This window comes from Macrotis lagotis, chromosome X (assembly GCF_037893015.1).
Source record: "Macrotis lagotis isolate mMagLag1 chromosome X, bilby.v1.9.chrom.fasta, whole genome shotgun sequence".
Lineage (NCBI taxonomy): Eukaryota > Metazoa > Chordata > Mammalia > Peramelemorphia > Peramelidae > Macrotis > Macrotis lagotis.
The window spans coordinates 451,321,801-451,338,858 of record NC_133666.1 but is presented as its reverse complement, the minus strand read 5'-3'; the positions used below and the strand labels follow the sequence as shown (position 1 = coordinate 451,338,858).

Below are 17,058 nucleotides of genomic sequence, written 5' to 3'. Positions count from 1 at the left end.
CATTATTGATACCTAGCTGTCTCTATTTCACAGCATTAGTTTGAGGGATATTATCCAATGTTCTATTTTTAAAAGACCTTTTAAAGACTATCTTTTAATATGGAGGGGTGGGTGGGTTGTGATCACCCTTCCTCTCTTCTTATTTTTGCATTCTCTTGAGGTAAATTAAAGAGGCAGAGGTTGGTGGTATGGGGAAACTATGAGAAGGATGCCTATACTTCAATGTCAACAAAAGACTTAATAATGGTTGATGTAACACTGGAATCTCTCTCCCCCCCTCTTTTTCTCTTTGAATTTAAAACATTTAAACTTAGCTATGTAGGGCAGACATTTTCCACAATATCTTTTGACACATCCCTTTTGTTTATTAAAAACCGAAAGCTGATTTTATACTAAAACAATGGTAGGTCCCTATTCTGTCTTGAACACTTCATCTTGCAACTCTGACTCTGGCTGAGTAGAGGGACAAGTCTATTATTAATAGAATAATAGAATTAGAACTGAAAAAGACTTTGGAGTTCATCGAGTTCAATTTCCTCATTTTACAGATGAAGAAAGTGATGTACAGAGAGAATTAAGTGACTTGCTTGGGTCATATAGATTCTAAGTACCTAAGAATGAGATTTGTACCCAGCTCTTCCTGATTCAGTGCCCCATTTATTATACCAGGCTAACTCTTAATTTATTTATTTAGATGTCATTTATATATGACAAACACAAGACTTTTTAAACCTTTTAAGCTTCCCTCCTCTCATTTTTCCCTTTCAAATTTAAGACAGAGTTTAAAAGAAAAAAAATTTGTAAAGAAATGTCAAAAGATGTGTCAGGTATCCCAGGGGGAAAAAGTAATCCTTAAATCATGCACTTAGTTAATTCCATTCCGAATCTTTTATTTGTACTATTAGTCTTGAGACCATACTAGACTACTAAATTGTCCCATAGAGCAGAGAATTATGTCTATGTGCACTTGGGGAAATCATGATTTCTATAAGAAATAAATATATAATCTATAATTCTCCATGTCTGCAAAATGGGAGTGGTTAATTGAACAGGACTTGAAAAGATATTGGCTCCAGGACCCTGTGGGAAGTAGGAGTGTGTGGGTATAATAGTAGGTAGTATGTTTTGAGGGTGGGGAGTTGGGGGATATTGCACAGGAAGGAAAGAGGAATTCTTGCCCCGGCATATAGGAGACAGCAATAGTAACTTGGATAAAAAGAACTTTAGAGAGTAGAAACCTCTGGGAAGCTTAACAATAAACAAACAAACAAACAAACAAACCCTGAGTTACTCTCTTAGGTAAGGTCAACAGTAAAAAAATCCAAAGCTCCTTTGAGATGAAGAATTTGAAAATCAATTAGGCTCAAATTCCCCAGAAATCTTTCCTCCCTGAATTAGTATAAATATACACCAATTCCTAGGTCCATGTTCCTTTTCCTTATCCCCATCATCTGGATCTGCTAGATACAGATAAAAACCCCACCAGGAATGGGAGAGGGTGCACCATTCCCTCTATGGGATGCCCATTCTGATAGGGTACCATTCTACCTGGGGCAGTAGTAGGGGCCAGTTTCCTTCCTTCTCCCTGACTGTGTTGTTTTGTGAACACTTCCCTTCAACAAAGTTAGCTTGCTTTACCTCTTTTGTTGTGAGATCCAGGTTTCCTTGTTTGGGACTCTTGGATTTCCAAACCTCACTAAATCTGTGTTAAGGCAATAGGGAAATTCCAAATAGGAGATATTTAAATAACCAACTTTTTTTATGGTTTATTGAGTGCTTTACATGTATCATGTCATTTGATACCCCATTCTGGTGATGATTTGTTTTCTTTTTTTGTTTTTGTTTTTTTTTTTTAGGTTTTTGCAAGGCAAACAGGGTTAAGTGGCTTGCCCAAGGCCACACAACTAGGTAATTATTAAGTGTCTGAGACTGGATTTGAACCCAGGTACTCCTGACTTCAAGGCCGGTGCTTTATCCACTATGCCACCTAGCTGCCCCTTGTCATTTGTTTTCAAAGAAGGCCATGACATCAGGGAGGTGATGCCATGACAAGCACATGAACTGGATTTGAGTGAGGGGATGCTGTGCTAAATCACCAGCCTCATTTTCTCCCTCTGAGACATTTGGCTCTAGTGGCCGAATATGAATCAGAACACCTGGAGATAGCCCTGGGTGTAAGATAATCAGGATTAAGTGATTTACCTATGGTCACATAGCTATTAAGTGTTTGAGACTTAATTTGAACTCAGGTCCTCCTGACTTCAGGATCAGCGCTCTACCCAGTGCACCATATAGCAGCCCCTTTTTACAGAAAAGAAAGTTTTATCTCAGAGAAGTGAGATGACTGCCTCATGATTACAACAACTCAAACTCAAGATTTCTGACTGCATGATTCTTTTCATAATGCCTCAGGATCATTGGGGCACAAGGGGCAAAACATCTTTATGGGGCAATACAATTGTGGATCTGGCAGCAACTTTCCAACAATGATGCTTGGTAATAAATGATGTCAGTAGGATGGAATAAATTTGAACAGTCACCAACAAGCTGATCCTTAAAAACATTGACAGTTGCTGCTGAAATATTGGGTGCTGTCCAACAACTTACAGTCAGTGAAATGTATTATTCACTTAAAGGCAATTTTAAAAGTCATTCAGTGGAAGTCCCACCCTCATATGTTAAAACTTAAGTTTTGAATGACCCAGACCATTTCAGCTAAATCTCAAAACCAGCATCAGCATAAGCAGACTAATATCTAACTTGTAAAAATTAACATTAATAAGGGCTTTCATTTTGGCTTCTTTCCCTTGGTAGTTAAAAAAATGCAAATAAATGGGGGAAAAGTAGCAGATTTTTTTCCATTTTTGTTATTCTATTATTCTTACCTTTTTTTTTCAATTTTGGCCAGTGTTTCCATCTGCCCTTAATCAGATCTGATGATAATGGATGTTCTCAACATCACATACATATAACTTCATTTCTTCCATTTTTGCCTTATCTTGAATTTTTTGACTCTTCAGGGTCCTCACTTACTCACTGCCCTTCTGAGAGGCAAGCCAACCTGTCCTGTGGGCATGAGTGGTCATGATTTAAATAATTCCGAGTACTCAGTTCTCCACGGGGAGCACAGTTTTCTGCCTTGTAGCATCCCTAGCCATCTGGGCTGGGAAACAGAGACTGTCATGGCACAAGAATAACCTTGAATGGGTCTTTCACAACTTCTCCTTAAGGAACCTCCATACCCAGTACCTCCAAAGGGAATATCAGGAGCCTGGCAACCCATGACTGTCTTTAATCTCCTAGTCCTTTCACATTCTGATTCTTCAGCCTCTCTACAAGTGCTCTCTTTCAGAAAAACAAGACCTGGTCAGAATGCAATCACTTAAAGTGATTTCCACTTCAAAATATTTATACTTCTTTATGCTTTGTTGGATTGTGTCCTCATTGGTTCAGCTATTTCCTTCACAGGTGCAGCTCATGACCCCTACTGTTTTCTCATCCTGAAACAATCTTATTTGAGACAACCTAAGAACTGTATGCTTCTTAGCACTTTATTCCTTTTTTCTTTCTGCTTTCACTGAGGGAATGGAAGGGGACCCACAAAATTGAAGGCAATTTAAAAATATTTTAATTTATTTCATGGGTCATCATAGGCAAAACAAACCTTAAAAAGTAATCTTAATCACACAGTAGCTAATCTTTTGGTACTGGACTTCTCTTTCTAGGCTAGACCTTATACAGCAGATATAGTGTGTCACCAGATTTTGAAACCTTTCAAGTTTGGTAGGAGGTTACAGAGTTTATACTCAATTGGCAAAGTGACTAAGGGGCATCTCCAGGCCTTGAGAAGAACCATAGTAGAGATTTTGTGGAGATTGTCTTCCTTACTGAAGAAAAATAAATGTGGAGCATCTAATAGTGTAAAACTTGGATCTAACTCCAAAGGGAAAAAGAGTCACAGATTGTAGAAAGAATAGGATTTGCCTTACGGAAAGGAATGACTCTGGGTTGCCCTGCTCAACAGGGAACTCTAGTTCTTTCCTGTCTTCTCATAAATCCTCTTTTCTACCTTTATTAGTAAATTTCTCTTTCTATTCTCCATCCTGAAGCAATTAAATACATCAAGTATATTCCAAAAAAGACAGCAAAACATTGTTTAAAATCCTTTTCTGACAGCTCTTCAATTGCTTGAGCTATATTTATAGGTAACTTGGGATCTTTATGATGGTAAAAATTAGTAGTCAATAATAAGTACATGGACATGTTAGTAAAGAGAAATAGGAACAAGATAAAGATGACAAGCAAATTAGCAAGAGACGGGGGGCTGGTGGTACAACTAGGTGGTATAGTGCATAGAGCACTGGTCCTGAAGTCAGTAGGATCCAAGTTCAAATCTAGCCCCAGATGCTTGGCATTTACTAGCTATGTGACCCTGGGCAAGTCACTCAGCATCATTTGCAGAGAGAATTTCCTTACATGTTTATTGCTAGGAATTTCTTCAAAGCCCTCTTTTATTAGTTCAAAGGAACTGGTATTTCATTGATGAGGGAACTCCTTCCAAAGGAGATAGTTTGCAGTTGTTTAAGGCAGTCCACAAGTCCTAAGGAGTTTCAGGGGCTGAGTGACTTTGCCTAGTCACTCTCAACTCATCAGTGTTAGAACTAAAATTTGATTTCTTTTGATTTCAAGTCCACAAATGCCTTCCACTGTGAAAGGTTATCCCTAACAATCATTGGTAATCTTTACTCTCCTCTTCCCTTTGAAAAAACAACCCCACAGCTCCTAGAAATTTGTTTTTCATTATTGTTCTTTTGTTTTCAAGAAGTGGGTGACAGTGGTCCCTGAAATATGATAACTGCTAATATGTATGTAATATTTACTCTGTGCTGATATTGTGATAAGAGTTTTACAAATAATGTCATTTGATACTCATAAAAACCCTGGGAGATAGGCAGTTAATGAATATCTGAAGCTGTCCCAGTGTTCCAACCACTTCACTATCTAGCTGCCCTTAGCTGAAAGGGAGGAAAGGGTAATAGGACTTTCCCTGTCATAACCAATCAGAGCCTTTCCCAGACCAAGGACAGTCACCCTCAGCATTTGACCTCCCCAGTCTATGTAAGAGTTCTAGGTTTCCTATAGTCTAAAGGAGATTTCTTTTATCTGTTCCAGATGGAGTCAATTCACCAATAAAAGCTAAGTGGACTAATGGCAAAAAAGTACTTGGTGCACCAATCAAGTAGGCCAAAAGTCAAAGCTGTTTAAGATATATGTTAATCTTCTTGTGTGTCTGGGCCTTAGAGTAATTAATGACTGCTATAGGGAAATTTCTCATTACAAAACCTCAGTCTTTCTCTTTCCTTTACAAATAGATTCATTTTCTCTTTGACAGTGAAAGTTTCAAAATGGCCTTGGTGAAAGAATTTGTTTCTGAGATTTGAGTTCAGTGAAAACATGAAAACCAATCAACAAAGACCTGTGAGTATGGAAACTTCCACCACCAATGCAGTTAACAACTTGGTAATAATTTATCAGCAGAGCAGGGATTCTTAACCTGGAAGTCTGTGAACTTGAGTGGGGGGAAGATGTGGGGGTTTCCTTCATAATCCTATATATTTCATTTTATGCATTTAAAAACATTATTCTAAGAAGTGGTATGTACTTGCCAAAGAGATACTCATGACACAAAAGAATGTTAAGACTCTATCTTAGAAAGTTTTATGTTTAAAAGACTTATGATGGAAAATACTGTACATATTCAGAGAAGGAATTGTGGAGTTTAAATGGAGATCAAAATATTATTTTCAATTTTTAAAAGTTGTCTCTTGTAATATGTCATTCTTTCCCCTCTATTGTTTTCTTTCTTCTTTTTGGATTTGATTTTTCTCTTTTAACATGATCAATATGGATCTATTGTACAGTATGTTTATAAATGTAGAGCCTATATCAGATTGCTTTCTGTCAGGATAGGGAAGGGAGAGAAGGAGAAAAATATAAAACTCAAAACCTTTGCAAAAAAGGATTGTTATGTAGTTGGAAAAAATTTAAAATAATAAAAAATAGAAAGTTTTATGAAGCTCAGAGGTTGAGACTTGCCCATAGTTCTAAAGCAAGTGTCAGAGGCAGAATTTGAATCTAGATCTTCCTGACTCTCAATCCAGAATTTGAGCCTCTTTCCATGATGCCTATACTTTACCCATTACACTTATCCACTTATTAGATATAGATCCTAGAAAATTCTGATTGAGTTACGTTGTCTGGTTTCTTATTGGGATAAAATTATAGATAAGTGGCATTGTATAAGTAAGATTATATACAAATTTAGAAGCCCAGCACGTTATGATCATACCTAATGCTCTTGACTTCCCATGTATCCCAATTCAGAAGCCAAGATTGGAAGACACCTTTGCTATTCTTGATCTCTGCACAGTAAATAATCTGTCAGAGACCTGAGGTCTCTGACTACAGAGGGAAATAGCTGTCATGCTTAGGCATTTTACATATGGAGGTGTGATAATAAGAATATGATTTATAAGCCTGCTTCCCAGAGATCAGAATGGTAAAAATAATGCAGACTCACTTCAGTTCCTGTATGTTTCTGGTTATGTCTCTGTTGTAGGAAGAAGCAGTTCATTTTCACTGGGTATAGGAGACATCATTGTATAATAGAGAGAATAGGAAGAGAATGGGGAGTCAGAGGAATTGAGTTCAAATAATATCCCTGTGTGATATTGGGTGGATTAACTCAAGGTTTAACCTCTGGATCTCAGTTAATGTAAAAAGATGGGATAAGATTATAAGATCTCTAAAATTCCTCTGGAGTATATGAATTCTTCCTTCTTAGGTGTTTGTAGAGACAGCCAGCATAGGTATCATTGTCACCAACCTGAAGGTCTCATTGTCATTCTAGAATTATTTTCTTGAACTATAGGCTCTATGCTATAATGAACTCCTGACTAATTGTTCAGTAATCAAAGTCCTTGGTACCTTGAAGCTCAGTGGCCCTTTTCCCAAGAATTTCTCCTCTGGCAACCAGATGGTATTTATCAACTCTGGAAAACGTATCTGCTTAATGAGCAGTAAGCATTAAGATACCTAGTTAGAAAGCTCCCTTCCTGGGTTGGGTAAGGAATAAGCAAATTATGCTACATATTCTGTTAAATCTGAATAACAAATAGTTTTTCTGGAAATGGTTTAGTCCTAGGTTAATGCCAAAATTCCTCCCTTTGTCAGTGGATCTTATGATCATCAGAGAGAAATAGAATCAAGTGAGGTGTGACCAGTGGCTCTATGGTTGCTTACTGGGTCATTCTAATCCAGTTCTCCAGACTGTAACTTTTATCATAGGTCTCTGTCTCAACTGGTCCTATGCCGCTCATAGTTTTCTTTATGATGCAGGACAATGGCAGAATGAACTCAAAGGCAGAAAAACCTCTAACTTCAATTTTTTTAAATTATTATTTTTTTAGGTTTTTGCAAGGGAAATGGGGTTAAGCGGCTTGCCCAAGGCCACATAGCTAGGTAATTATTAAGTGTCTGAGACCGGATTTGAACCCAGGTACTCCTGACTCCAAGGCCGGTGCTTTATCCACTATGCCACCTAGTCGCCCAACCTCTAACTTCAAAGGAAAAAAAATCCCTCTAACTTATGATGATTTCAGAAACAGAAATTAAGTCATAGAAAGGAACTGTGAGCTTCTCCTTGATCCTGTTCTAGGCTCTTGACTCTGTCCCATTCCACTAAGTTTCAAAATAATTTGATTACCTGAAGAGCAATAGAGAACCAAGTGGTGGGAGAGGAGGATGTGAGACATTGCAAGCAAGACATCACAAGGAGAAGCCCAGGAAAGAGTATTATTGAACAAAAAAGAAATGAGGTTGAGGACTACCTTAGGGCAGCCCAAATGCTCCTTCAGTGTCTTTGTGATATCAAGAGAAATTGAGGCAGGCCCTATGTTAGATGGCTTGATAATTGATTGATGTTTGTTCTTTTTTCTTGAAGAAGGCCTTAATACACATGTGATTTGGATTTGAGTAAGAGGATGCTGTGCTAAGACATCCTGCCTTACTGATGATACAGATCAGGATGAAAGAGATGACTCTGGTGTGAGGCAATCAGGGTTAAATGACCTTGCCCAAGTGACTTCACAGCTAGTAAGAATCAAGTGTCTGAGGCTGGATTTGAATTCAAGTCCTTCTGATTCTAGGACTGGTGCTCTATCCATTGTGCCTTCCTGCTACTTAGCTGTTAGATTAAATTTGGTAACAAATCTATGGGAATCATGGATAATAGTTACATGGGTCAGAAAGGCAGAAGTGGGTTGCAATCTGTATTAGTGGAGGGAATAGCAACATTGATGAGATCACAGTTCCATTGTGAGTATTTGAGTTTGTTTCATACCAACAACACAATAAATAGGAAATTCCCAATGGTTTTGTTCCCTGGGAGGCAAAGAATATTTTTCTTAAGGAAAGACTGTGGAAAACTCACTACCAAATAAGTAATCAGAATGGCTCCTTATGGAATACTCACCCACTTATGTGTTGATGAAGCAACAGCTCTTATTTTTCATTTGCATTGTGGTGTTATTGGAATCTCTCTGTTTAGTGGCTCTATTTTGAACTTTAAGCCTCAGGGCATCCTAAAGGGCTAAATCTTCTGAGTCATTGGGTAGGGTCATGAGCCTGCTTTTTGAACTCAGTACCCAGGCAATAGTAAATAGAAGTGACATATTAATGAAACTAAAGGAGAGAAATCATCATCTGCATCTCTCACCATCTAGATAAAGAGCTAGTGGTCACCAACTAATTCAGTGGAAAACCAAGAACCTGAGTGAAAGAAATATCTTAGGCAAGAGGAATTATGCCTGACTCTCAATCCTCAGAGAAATGGTAATTTTCATATCATCTCTAGGAGACATTCAACTTTTAGTGTAAAAATATGTTGGAAAAGTCTTCAGTTCAGTGCTCATAATCTTCAACTAATCCCTTGGCACTCTTTTGGTTCTTTTTTTTTTTTTGGTAATGTAATTTAGAGGCAGCTAGGTGGCACAGTTGATAGAGCACTGGTCCTGGAGTCAGGAAGACCTGAGTTCAAATTTGACCTCAGACACTTAATAATTACCTAGCTGTGTGACCTTGGGCAAGGCACTTAACCACATTATCTTGCAAAAAAAAGTAATTTTTTGGTTACATTTTTAGTTTCAAACTGTCTTTCTACTTTTCTCTCCACCCTACACTAAAGAAGGCCACTATATATGTGTGTGTGTGTGTGTGTGTGTGTATACATATATATTTGTAAATAACGTATGTGTATTTATGTGTTTGCATATGTATATTTATATTTTTATACATATATATGTATAAATATATGTAAAAGCATACTATGTATACTTCCATTTATCAGTTCTTTCTCAAGAGATAGATAGAATCTCCTTTATAGATACTTTGCAGTTGATTTGAATATTTACGATACTCTGAATAACAGTCATTCTTTGAATAATATTACTGTTATCATATGCAATGGTTCTTGGTTCTTCTGCTTAATTTAATTTTCATTATTACATACAGTCTTTCCATGTTTGTCTAAAATCATCCCACACATTGTTTCTTTTTTTTTTTGTTTTTTTAGGTTTTTGCAAGGCAAATGGGGTTAAGTGGCTTGCCCAAGGCCACACAGCTAGGTAATCATTATTAAGTGTTTGAGACAGGATTTGAACTCAGTTACTCCTGACTCCAGGGCCAGTGCTTTATGCACTGCTCCACCTAGCAGCTCCACCACCCATTGTTTCTTATGACACTTTTGTATTCTATCCCAGTTATATATTGCAACTTATTTAGCCATTCCCCAATTGATGGACATCCACTCAATTTCCAGGCACTTGAGTTCTTCTTAATTAGAATTCTGGTTTATATGACAAAGGTAAAATAATTTGATTAAAATTTATCTTCAATGTAAGGGAACATATGAGTAAAAATATTTTTAGTCAAGGTCAAATTAAAAGTCAAAACTGATAAAATTCAGTCAATATTTTCCAATGAAGTTCCATTGCTTTGCCCAAGAGGAGCCCCATTTTATTGGAATGATGATTACAAAGTGTCTGTCCTAAATCAGATTTGGATAATACAGATGAGTTGGTCTGGGATCTGATACTCTCATAATCTCCACTCATCCAAAGAATAGTATTTGAGCAAACACATTAGAATGGAAACTGTCGCAAAGTTAAGGCAGGTGCAGGGAATGACTTTCAAAATACTTAAGGCTATAACCTAACACTCTCGGGATTAAAAAAACCCCAAATAAACAACCTCGTCTTTTACTGTCTCAAATTTATTCATCCATTATCAGTTATTAGGAACTTGGGGGCCTTCAGGATCTGGGGTATTACTTAGTGCTCCCTTGAACACGAAGTCACTTTCCTTGCTGTCCAAAGTGAGAGGTCTCTCTAACAATCCCAGCTGACATTTATTCAGTGACTTTCACTCAGAGATCCCAGAGAGCTCTACAAACTGATTTACGGGCTGTATACTGAGTAGAAGTGAATGATAATGACCACAGTGATGATGATGATGATGGATCTCTGAGGCTCTGGTATTTGATATGGCATGTTGTTTCTGGTGAGTTTCCAATTTCCAGAGCTTCCCAGTGATTAGAAGCATAAAGCCAAAAGAGTACTCCGTCCATTTTATCCTACATTTCTCAGCGGGGATGGCTCTGATTAGGGCTTTGGGAGGCCTTAATTCTTGGCACCCCTCTCACAAATTTTAGTAATCACTAGACATCAGACACTTTGAAATGTTACACTGGGACACAGCTCAATCTATCCCATTATTGCACAAAGAGACTCATTCCTCAGTTCCTTACCTACTTTCTAAAACATTTCAATCACCTAAGACTGCTTTGGATTCTTCTACTTTGGGAGGGGAAAGGAGAGAGAGAGAGACAGAGAGAGACAAAGAGAGAGAGAGAGAGAGAGAGAGAGAGAGAGAGAGACAGAGAGGGAGAGACAGAGACAGAGAGACAGAGAGATGGAGACGGAGACGGAGAGGGAGAGACAGAGACAGAGAGGGAGAGACAGAGAGAGAGACAGACAGAGACAGAGAGAGACAGAGAGAGACAGACAGAGACAGACAGAGACAGACAGAGACAGAGACAGAGAGGGAGAGACAGAGAGGGAGAGACAGAGACAGAGAGACAGAGAGAGGGAGAGAGAGACGAGAGAGAGAGAGAGAGAGAGAGAGAGAGAGAGAGAGAGAGAGAAACCAGTTAGATAAAATCTGTTTAGGAGAGCTAATATCTAATGGAGAATAGTAAGACTGTAAATGAAGAGACAGATGGTATTCTCCTTTCAACTTCACTGTTGGTTTGCTTACTGGTTATGCACAAAATTATTTAACCTTTCTCAATTTCATTCTTCTTCATCTAGAATGGAGTATCTAATAGGGTTTGGGGGCCAGAAGAGGTTAAATGATTTCTAGCCAGTATGTGTCAGAAATAGTACTTGAATCTAGGTTTTTCTAGCTCTGAGATCAGATATCTGTCTCCGCTCCATAATGATTCAATGTTCCTCTAGACTGTTTCTTAACTCTCTTAGTTGCAGAGAAGCCAGTGATTGTCATTGGTAACATTTCTTTTCTTCTAGAATTTTCTGAAATTGTTTTGTTTTTTTTTTCCTCATAAGAAATATCCTTTAGCAATGAAACTACACATCTAACTTTTTAAAATGGAATCAAAATACTCTTCATCAAAGAGTTGTGAGCATTCATTTATCAATAGAAATAAGGCTTCTAGAAACTAAGACATAAGTCTAATATACTTATAGGAATCCACTTTGAGTAAAGACATAAATATTAATAAATATAATTGTCCTGACTATGACTGTGCGGGGTAATTTACTGCCTCTTGTGAATGCTGATGATGCTAATCCCTAGGGGCATAAATCAATTTAAACTGGGTGGTTGGAAAGATTCACAAATTCAAAGACTCAGCAATCCTCTCCTTCTTTGGACATTGGTGAGGTAGGTATAGGAATGATCTCTAACAAAGCCTCATGCCTAGGGAAGAATATATATAATTTCCACAAAAGGCAATAACTGCAGAATAAAGAGGGGTCAACTTACAGATCCCATTCAAAGCTCTGTGTTGAATTTTAAGATAGGCATTCCTATTCTTGCCTCTCACTCCAGTAATGCACTACTTTAGCAGCCACATACGTTTCTATAGTGGTCATATTGATTGGTCCTGATGGAGAGTTAAGATTTTTTCCTCCCTCAGATTCTTTTTTAAAACCCAGAATCTTCCAATGACAAATATAACCAATCTGGTAGTATATTTTGAAAAGATTCCTCTTTACCATTCTAGAACGCCAATTTATTATTTGTACAAATCAGTAGCATTTAATTATTTTTTAACTCCATATGTGCCAAAATTTTGCTAGCAGGATACAAATTCATAAGTGTTATAAACAATTTCTTATACTTCTTTTATATTGCATACTGTCAAGCACAGTTCTAGGAATATAGGGGATGCTATTAAATCAAAACCAAACAGTGCTTGTCTATTATCATGAGAAAGCAAGAAGCTGACCTGCGATGAAGTTACTGTGTATGTTATAGTTGAGAAAAGGTATATAAACTTCTTGTGGTCTTTCGTCTTTGCTAACTTGGGTGTGTGAATGGTTAAGGAGAAGATGATGGAGAATTACTATTAGATAGAAATTTTACAGGTTCTTGTGTCTAAAGATTAAATCTGTGCCTAAGCTATCCCATTGACTCCTTATATGAGAATAGCTATTTCTGCTGTGATTCATATTTTGCTTATCTCACAATTCTATGAAGTAGGTAGTACAAGTGTTGTTATTATGCCTACTTTATTAATAGTATTATTATCTTCATCATAGAGACAAATAACTGAGGCTTAAAGACTTGACTAAAATCTTCTAGGCAAGTATTATCCAAAATAATTTAGGATTTGAATTCAGAACTTCTGATTCCACATCTAGCATGCTTTTCACAATGCTATAGTAAATTCCATTGGAGGAGAAGGTAGAAGAAAAGAAGGAAGGAGGAGGGGGAGGGGGAGGAGGAGGAAGAGGAGAAGAAGAAGGAGGAAGAGGAAGAGGATGAGGAGGAGAAGAAGAAAGTGAAGAAGAGGAGAAGGAGGAGAAGAAGGAGGGGGAGGAGGAGGAAAAGGAGAAGAAGGAGGAGTAGGAAGAGGATGAGGAGGAGAAGAAGAAAGTGAAAAGGAGGAGAAGAAGGAGGAGAAGGAGGAGAAGGAGAAGAAAAGAAGAGGAGGAGAAGAAGAGAAGAAGAAGAAAAGAAGAGAAGAAAAGAAGAAGAGAAGAAGAAAAGAAGGAAAAGAAGAAGAGGAGGAGAAGAAAAAAAGAAGAAGAAATAGTTACAGAATCATGGGGTTTCCTATATCATTAATGTTTGAGGACATCAAGACTTTACACTTCCTTTTTGCTGATATCAACTTCTGGGCACTGATGAAGCAAGGTTATTGTAGATATTGAGGCATTTTCTTATCTATAATGCCAGCCTATAGACTCCATCTGCCAGGCTTTTAAGATTGTGCCCCTTCTATAGTGGCTACAGAAACTTATAATGAGCAAGTCCAGTGAGATGACAATCTCCCAGACATTGAGATGTAGCATCCTTTTCTGTTCACCCAAGGCAAAAGTTATTAATATGCCATATCCTTCTTCTCTAGCTTGGATGGTATTGTATTAGGGCCAAATCCAGACTGGGCTTCTAATTTCCCATTCTGATTTAGGGAAATGTTTTATTTGGAGGAATGAGCAGTAAGAATATCAACTGTTTAATGTATTTCCTGAAGTATTAAGTAAATTTTTCCCTTTTGTACTACTTTAATTCATGTCATGTGATTAATATTAATGCCTGTGATATGATTCAGAAAATGAAAAATGGGAGTTCAGAACAGTAATTTGTATGAACCCAAATGGATTTTAAGAATCTTGTAATAGATTGTACACTTAAATGTGAACAAGCCTTGTGCCCCTATTATTTTGCAAGCTCCTTGAGGACAGGGAATACTTAATTTCATTTTTCATCTTTTAATTCTCAGTACCTTAAATAATACTTCACTCAGGAAGTTAGTCAAGTAAGCACCTAGGGAAAGATGGTAGTGGGGGAAGAAGGGAATAAGCATTTATATGGTTCTGAATTAAGCTTTTTACAAATATTATCTCAATTGATATTCACTATAACCCTGGGGGAGGGGGGGTAGGCACTATTTTACAGTTGAGAAAACTGAGGTCAACAGATATGAACTGGTTTGTCAAAGATCACACAGGTAGTAAGTGTTTGTGACCATATTTGAACTCAAGTCTTCCTCATTCTATGCACATAGGTAGCCTTGAGCTACCTACTGTGGGCCAGGCATTTTGCTAAGGACAGGGGTGGGGTGGGGATACTAAAAAAGGCAAAAGACAAATCCTGCTATCAAGGAATTCACAATTTAATTGGGGAAGACAACAAATAAAAGGAAGGGTAGGGAGGGAAGAAGGATGATGGCATCCAGAGGAATACAGCCTGGTGGGAAATGAAAAGATAGATGACTTAAGTACCCTCCTTAAATGGAGAATCTGAACAGAATTCTCCATCCTTCACCTCTCTAATCAGAGGGAGAAAAGGATCCAGGTGGCAAGGAGTTCAAGATATGTGTTCCAGGGTTGATGTGATCTTGCAGGATCTAGAGGTTCCTTGTGAGATAAGATAAAATCCAGAGGAGTATAGCTAGGTGGGAATATTACATATAAAAAGATACCTAACAAATGTTTGTTGAATTGAATTAAATACTGCTAATACTGAATTGAAAGGGTGAGGAATTGGTTATGGTTTTGGGAATGTTAAAGTGACCTTGACAGTAATTCAAGTCATCTTTGTCTACATGAGGTTATAGGAACTACCATACCAGGTCAAATCTAAGATTTATCTTAGCCACTATTATGTTGTCAATGGTGGCTCTGGAGGAGGTTGGTGATATCAACCTTATTTGAGAATCCTTTTTTCTTAATAGGTCTTCCAATATTGATTTCTCTTTTCTGCTTATACTACCTCTTTGGGGCTGTATAGGAGTTTGTTTCCCATGTTTTAATATAGCACTTCCTTTTATTTGTACTATTCTTTCCTTTTTCCAATTTCAAAAGATTATACTTTTTAGGTCTGTGTATTTGGTGAGTATATATGTATTTACTTTATTCATATTTTTCATAAATTTATGGATTTGAATAGTGTCCTCCTTCAACTATTTCTTTTTTAAATAAAATTTTTTCTACTTATAATTTTTTTTTTGCAAGGCAATGGGGTAAAGTGGCTTGTCCAAGGCCACACAGCTAGGTAATTATTGTTTGAGACCGGATTTGAACTCAGGTACTCCTGACTCCAAGGCCGGTGCTTTATCCACTATGCCACCTAGCTGCCCCTATTTATAAATTTTTAAAAAAACTTTTAAAAAGCATGTTTAAAAAATTTTTTAAATTATCCTTCCCGCTATTCCAACCTCAGTTTAGCTCATTAAATAACAGCGAGCCAACTCCCTCAATATATATCAACGTATTATGACCAAATTCTCATGTTAGCAAACATCTTTTCTGGATTTTAAGTTCAACACCTCTGTTTCTGGAGGTGAAAGACAAGTTTTGTCTTCATTCTTTTGTACTCATATCTACTTTTTTTCCTTTTTTAAAATTCTTTTTATTCTGAACTTAACAAATACCACATAAAATGAATACTCCCTCTAAAAAGTAGAACATAAAATGGATTGTAAACTAAACTGTCCAATCAAGCTTTTAGTCTGGCCCCCTGCAATATCATAGAATGACCCAACACTACCACCTTTTTACCAGGAGTCATTTAGAGGGTAGACAAGTCAGACTTGACAAACTAGCAAGACACCCTGAGGGAAAGGAAGGGAGTAATGTATACCAAGTAAGTCAAACCCCTGCTACCACCATTTCCCTAATGATCTGATTGATAACAGCCCACAATAATGGGGATATTATCCTTTCCTTCTATCCTCATCATCCTCCTACTGGACTTGTTTCCAGGTCAGCCCTTATTGCCATCAACCAGGGAATCAACCCTTGTGGAGATGGACCCTGGCAACTGCTTCCTGAGGTGGGTAGTTCTTATCTTTTCAGTAGCCTGACTGATGATCTATAAAAGTAAGTTCTTTCCATCAACTTCCTTGGCACTGTCAAATGGTTCATCATCAGAAATGGATGTGGTTTTATCAATGGAAATAACATTAAAGAAGATACATTATCTGTTTTACCACTGTAACCTAAGGGCCTTTCCACGTGATTCTTTATATTCTGTCTTTTCTTTATATTCAGCCTCTGGAGAGAAGAGGAGAGGTAGGTAGCACAAAACTATCAGAGTTCAAATTTGACTTCAGACCCTTGCTAGCTGTGTGACCCTAGGCACAGGGTCTGCCTCAGTTTCCCCAACTGTAAAATTGGAATCATGGAGGTGGTTATGAGGATCAAAATGAGATATTTGTACAAAACAAAATGCTGAGAATGTGCCTGACACATAGTAGGAATTATATACATATAAATGTATTTATATGTATATGTATGTATGTATATGCTTATTCCCTTCCTTTGTTTCAAGTTCTTGCTTTCTTATCTGAAATGCTCATAACTCTAAAAGGATTCTATCTTTAATAATACTACTAAATTTTAAAAAACTTTAAAATTTTTATTTAATTATTAATAAACTCCCACGTGATTATATCTTTCATAGCCCAATGATTCTGAACCCCTATAGGTCATTTTCCAACTCACCTTTCTCAGTACCAAATAAATGCCATGAACCTCTTCTACTGTCCTCTCTGAAATGCATAATTGCCAGAGGCAACAAACTTACCTTTATCTTAAATCTTTCCTTTTCTTTTCCTATTTCTTTCATCTTCTTACCTTTACTGTGATCTGTTTTCCTTATGATGACACAGCTTTTCTTGTTACCCTTTCTAGCACTGATTGAACTTTACTTCATTCCTCTTGACTCTCTGGTCAAAATGGAGGAGATGGA

At 37.3% G+C, this 17,058-nt stretch overlaps 1 long non-coding RNA gene across 1 annotated transcript in view; it reads left to right on the top strand.

Moving 5' to 3' along the window:
- The first annotated feature begins 5,405 nt into the window (after nucleotides 1–5,405).
- The window catches only part of LOC141500313 (uncharacterized), a 124,195-nt gene continuing 112,542 nt past the window's right edge, over nucleotides 5,406–17,058 (top strand). Inside the window, exon 1 of the long non-coding RNA XR_012471907.1 lies at nucleotides 5,406–5,478. This is a non-coding gene — a long non-coding RNA (uncharacterized LOC141500313). The remainder of the gene's footprint in view (nucleotides 5,479–17,058) is intronic.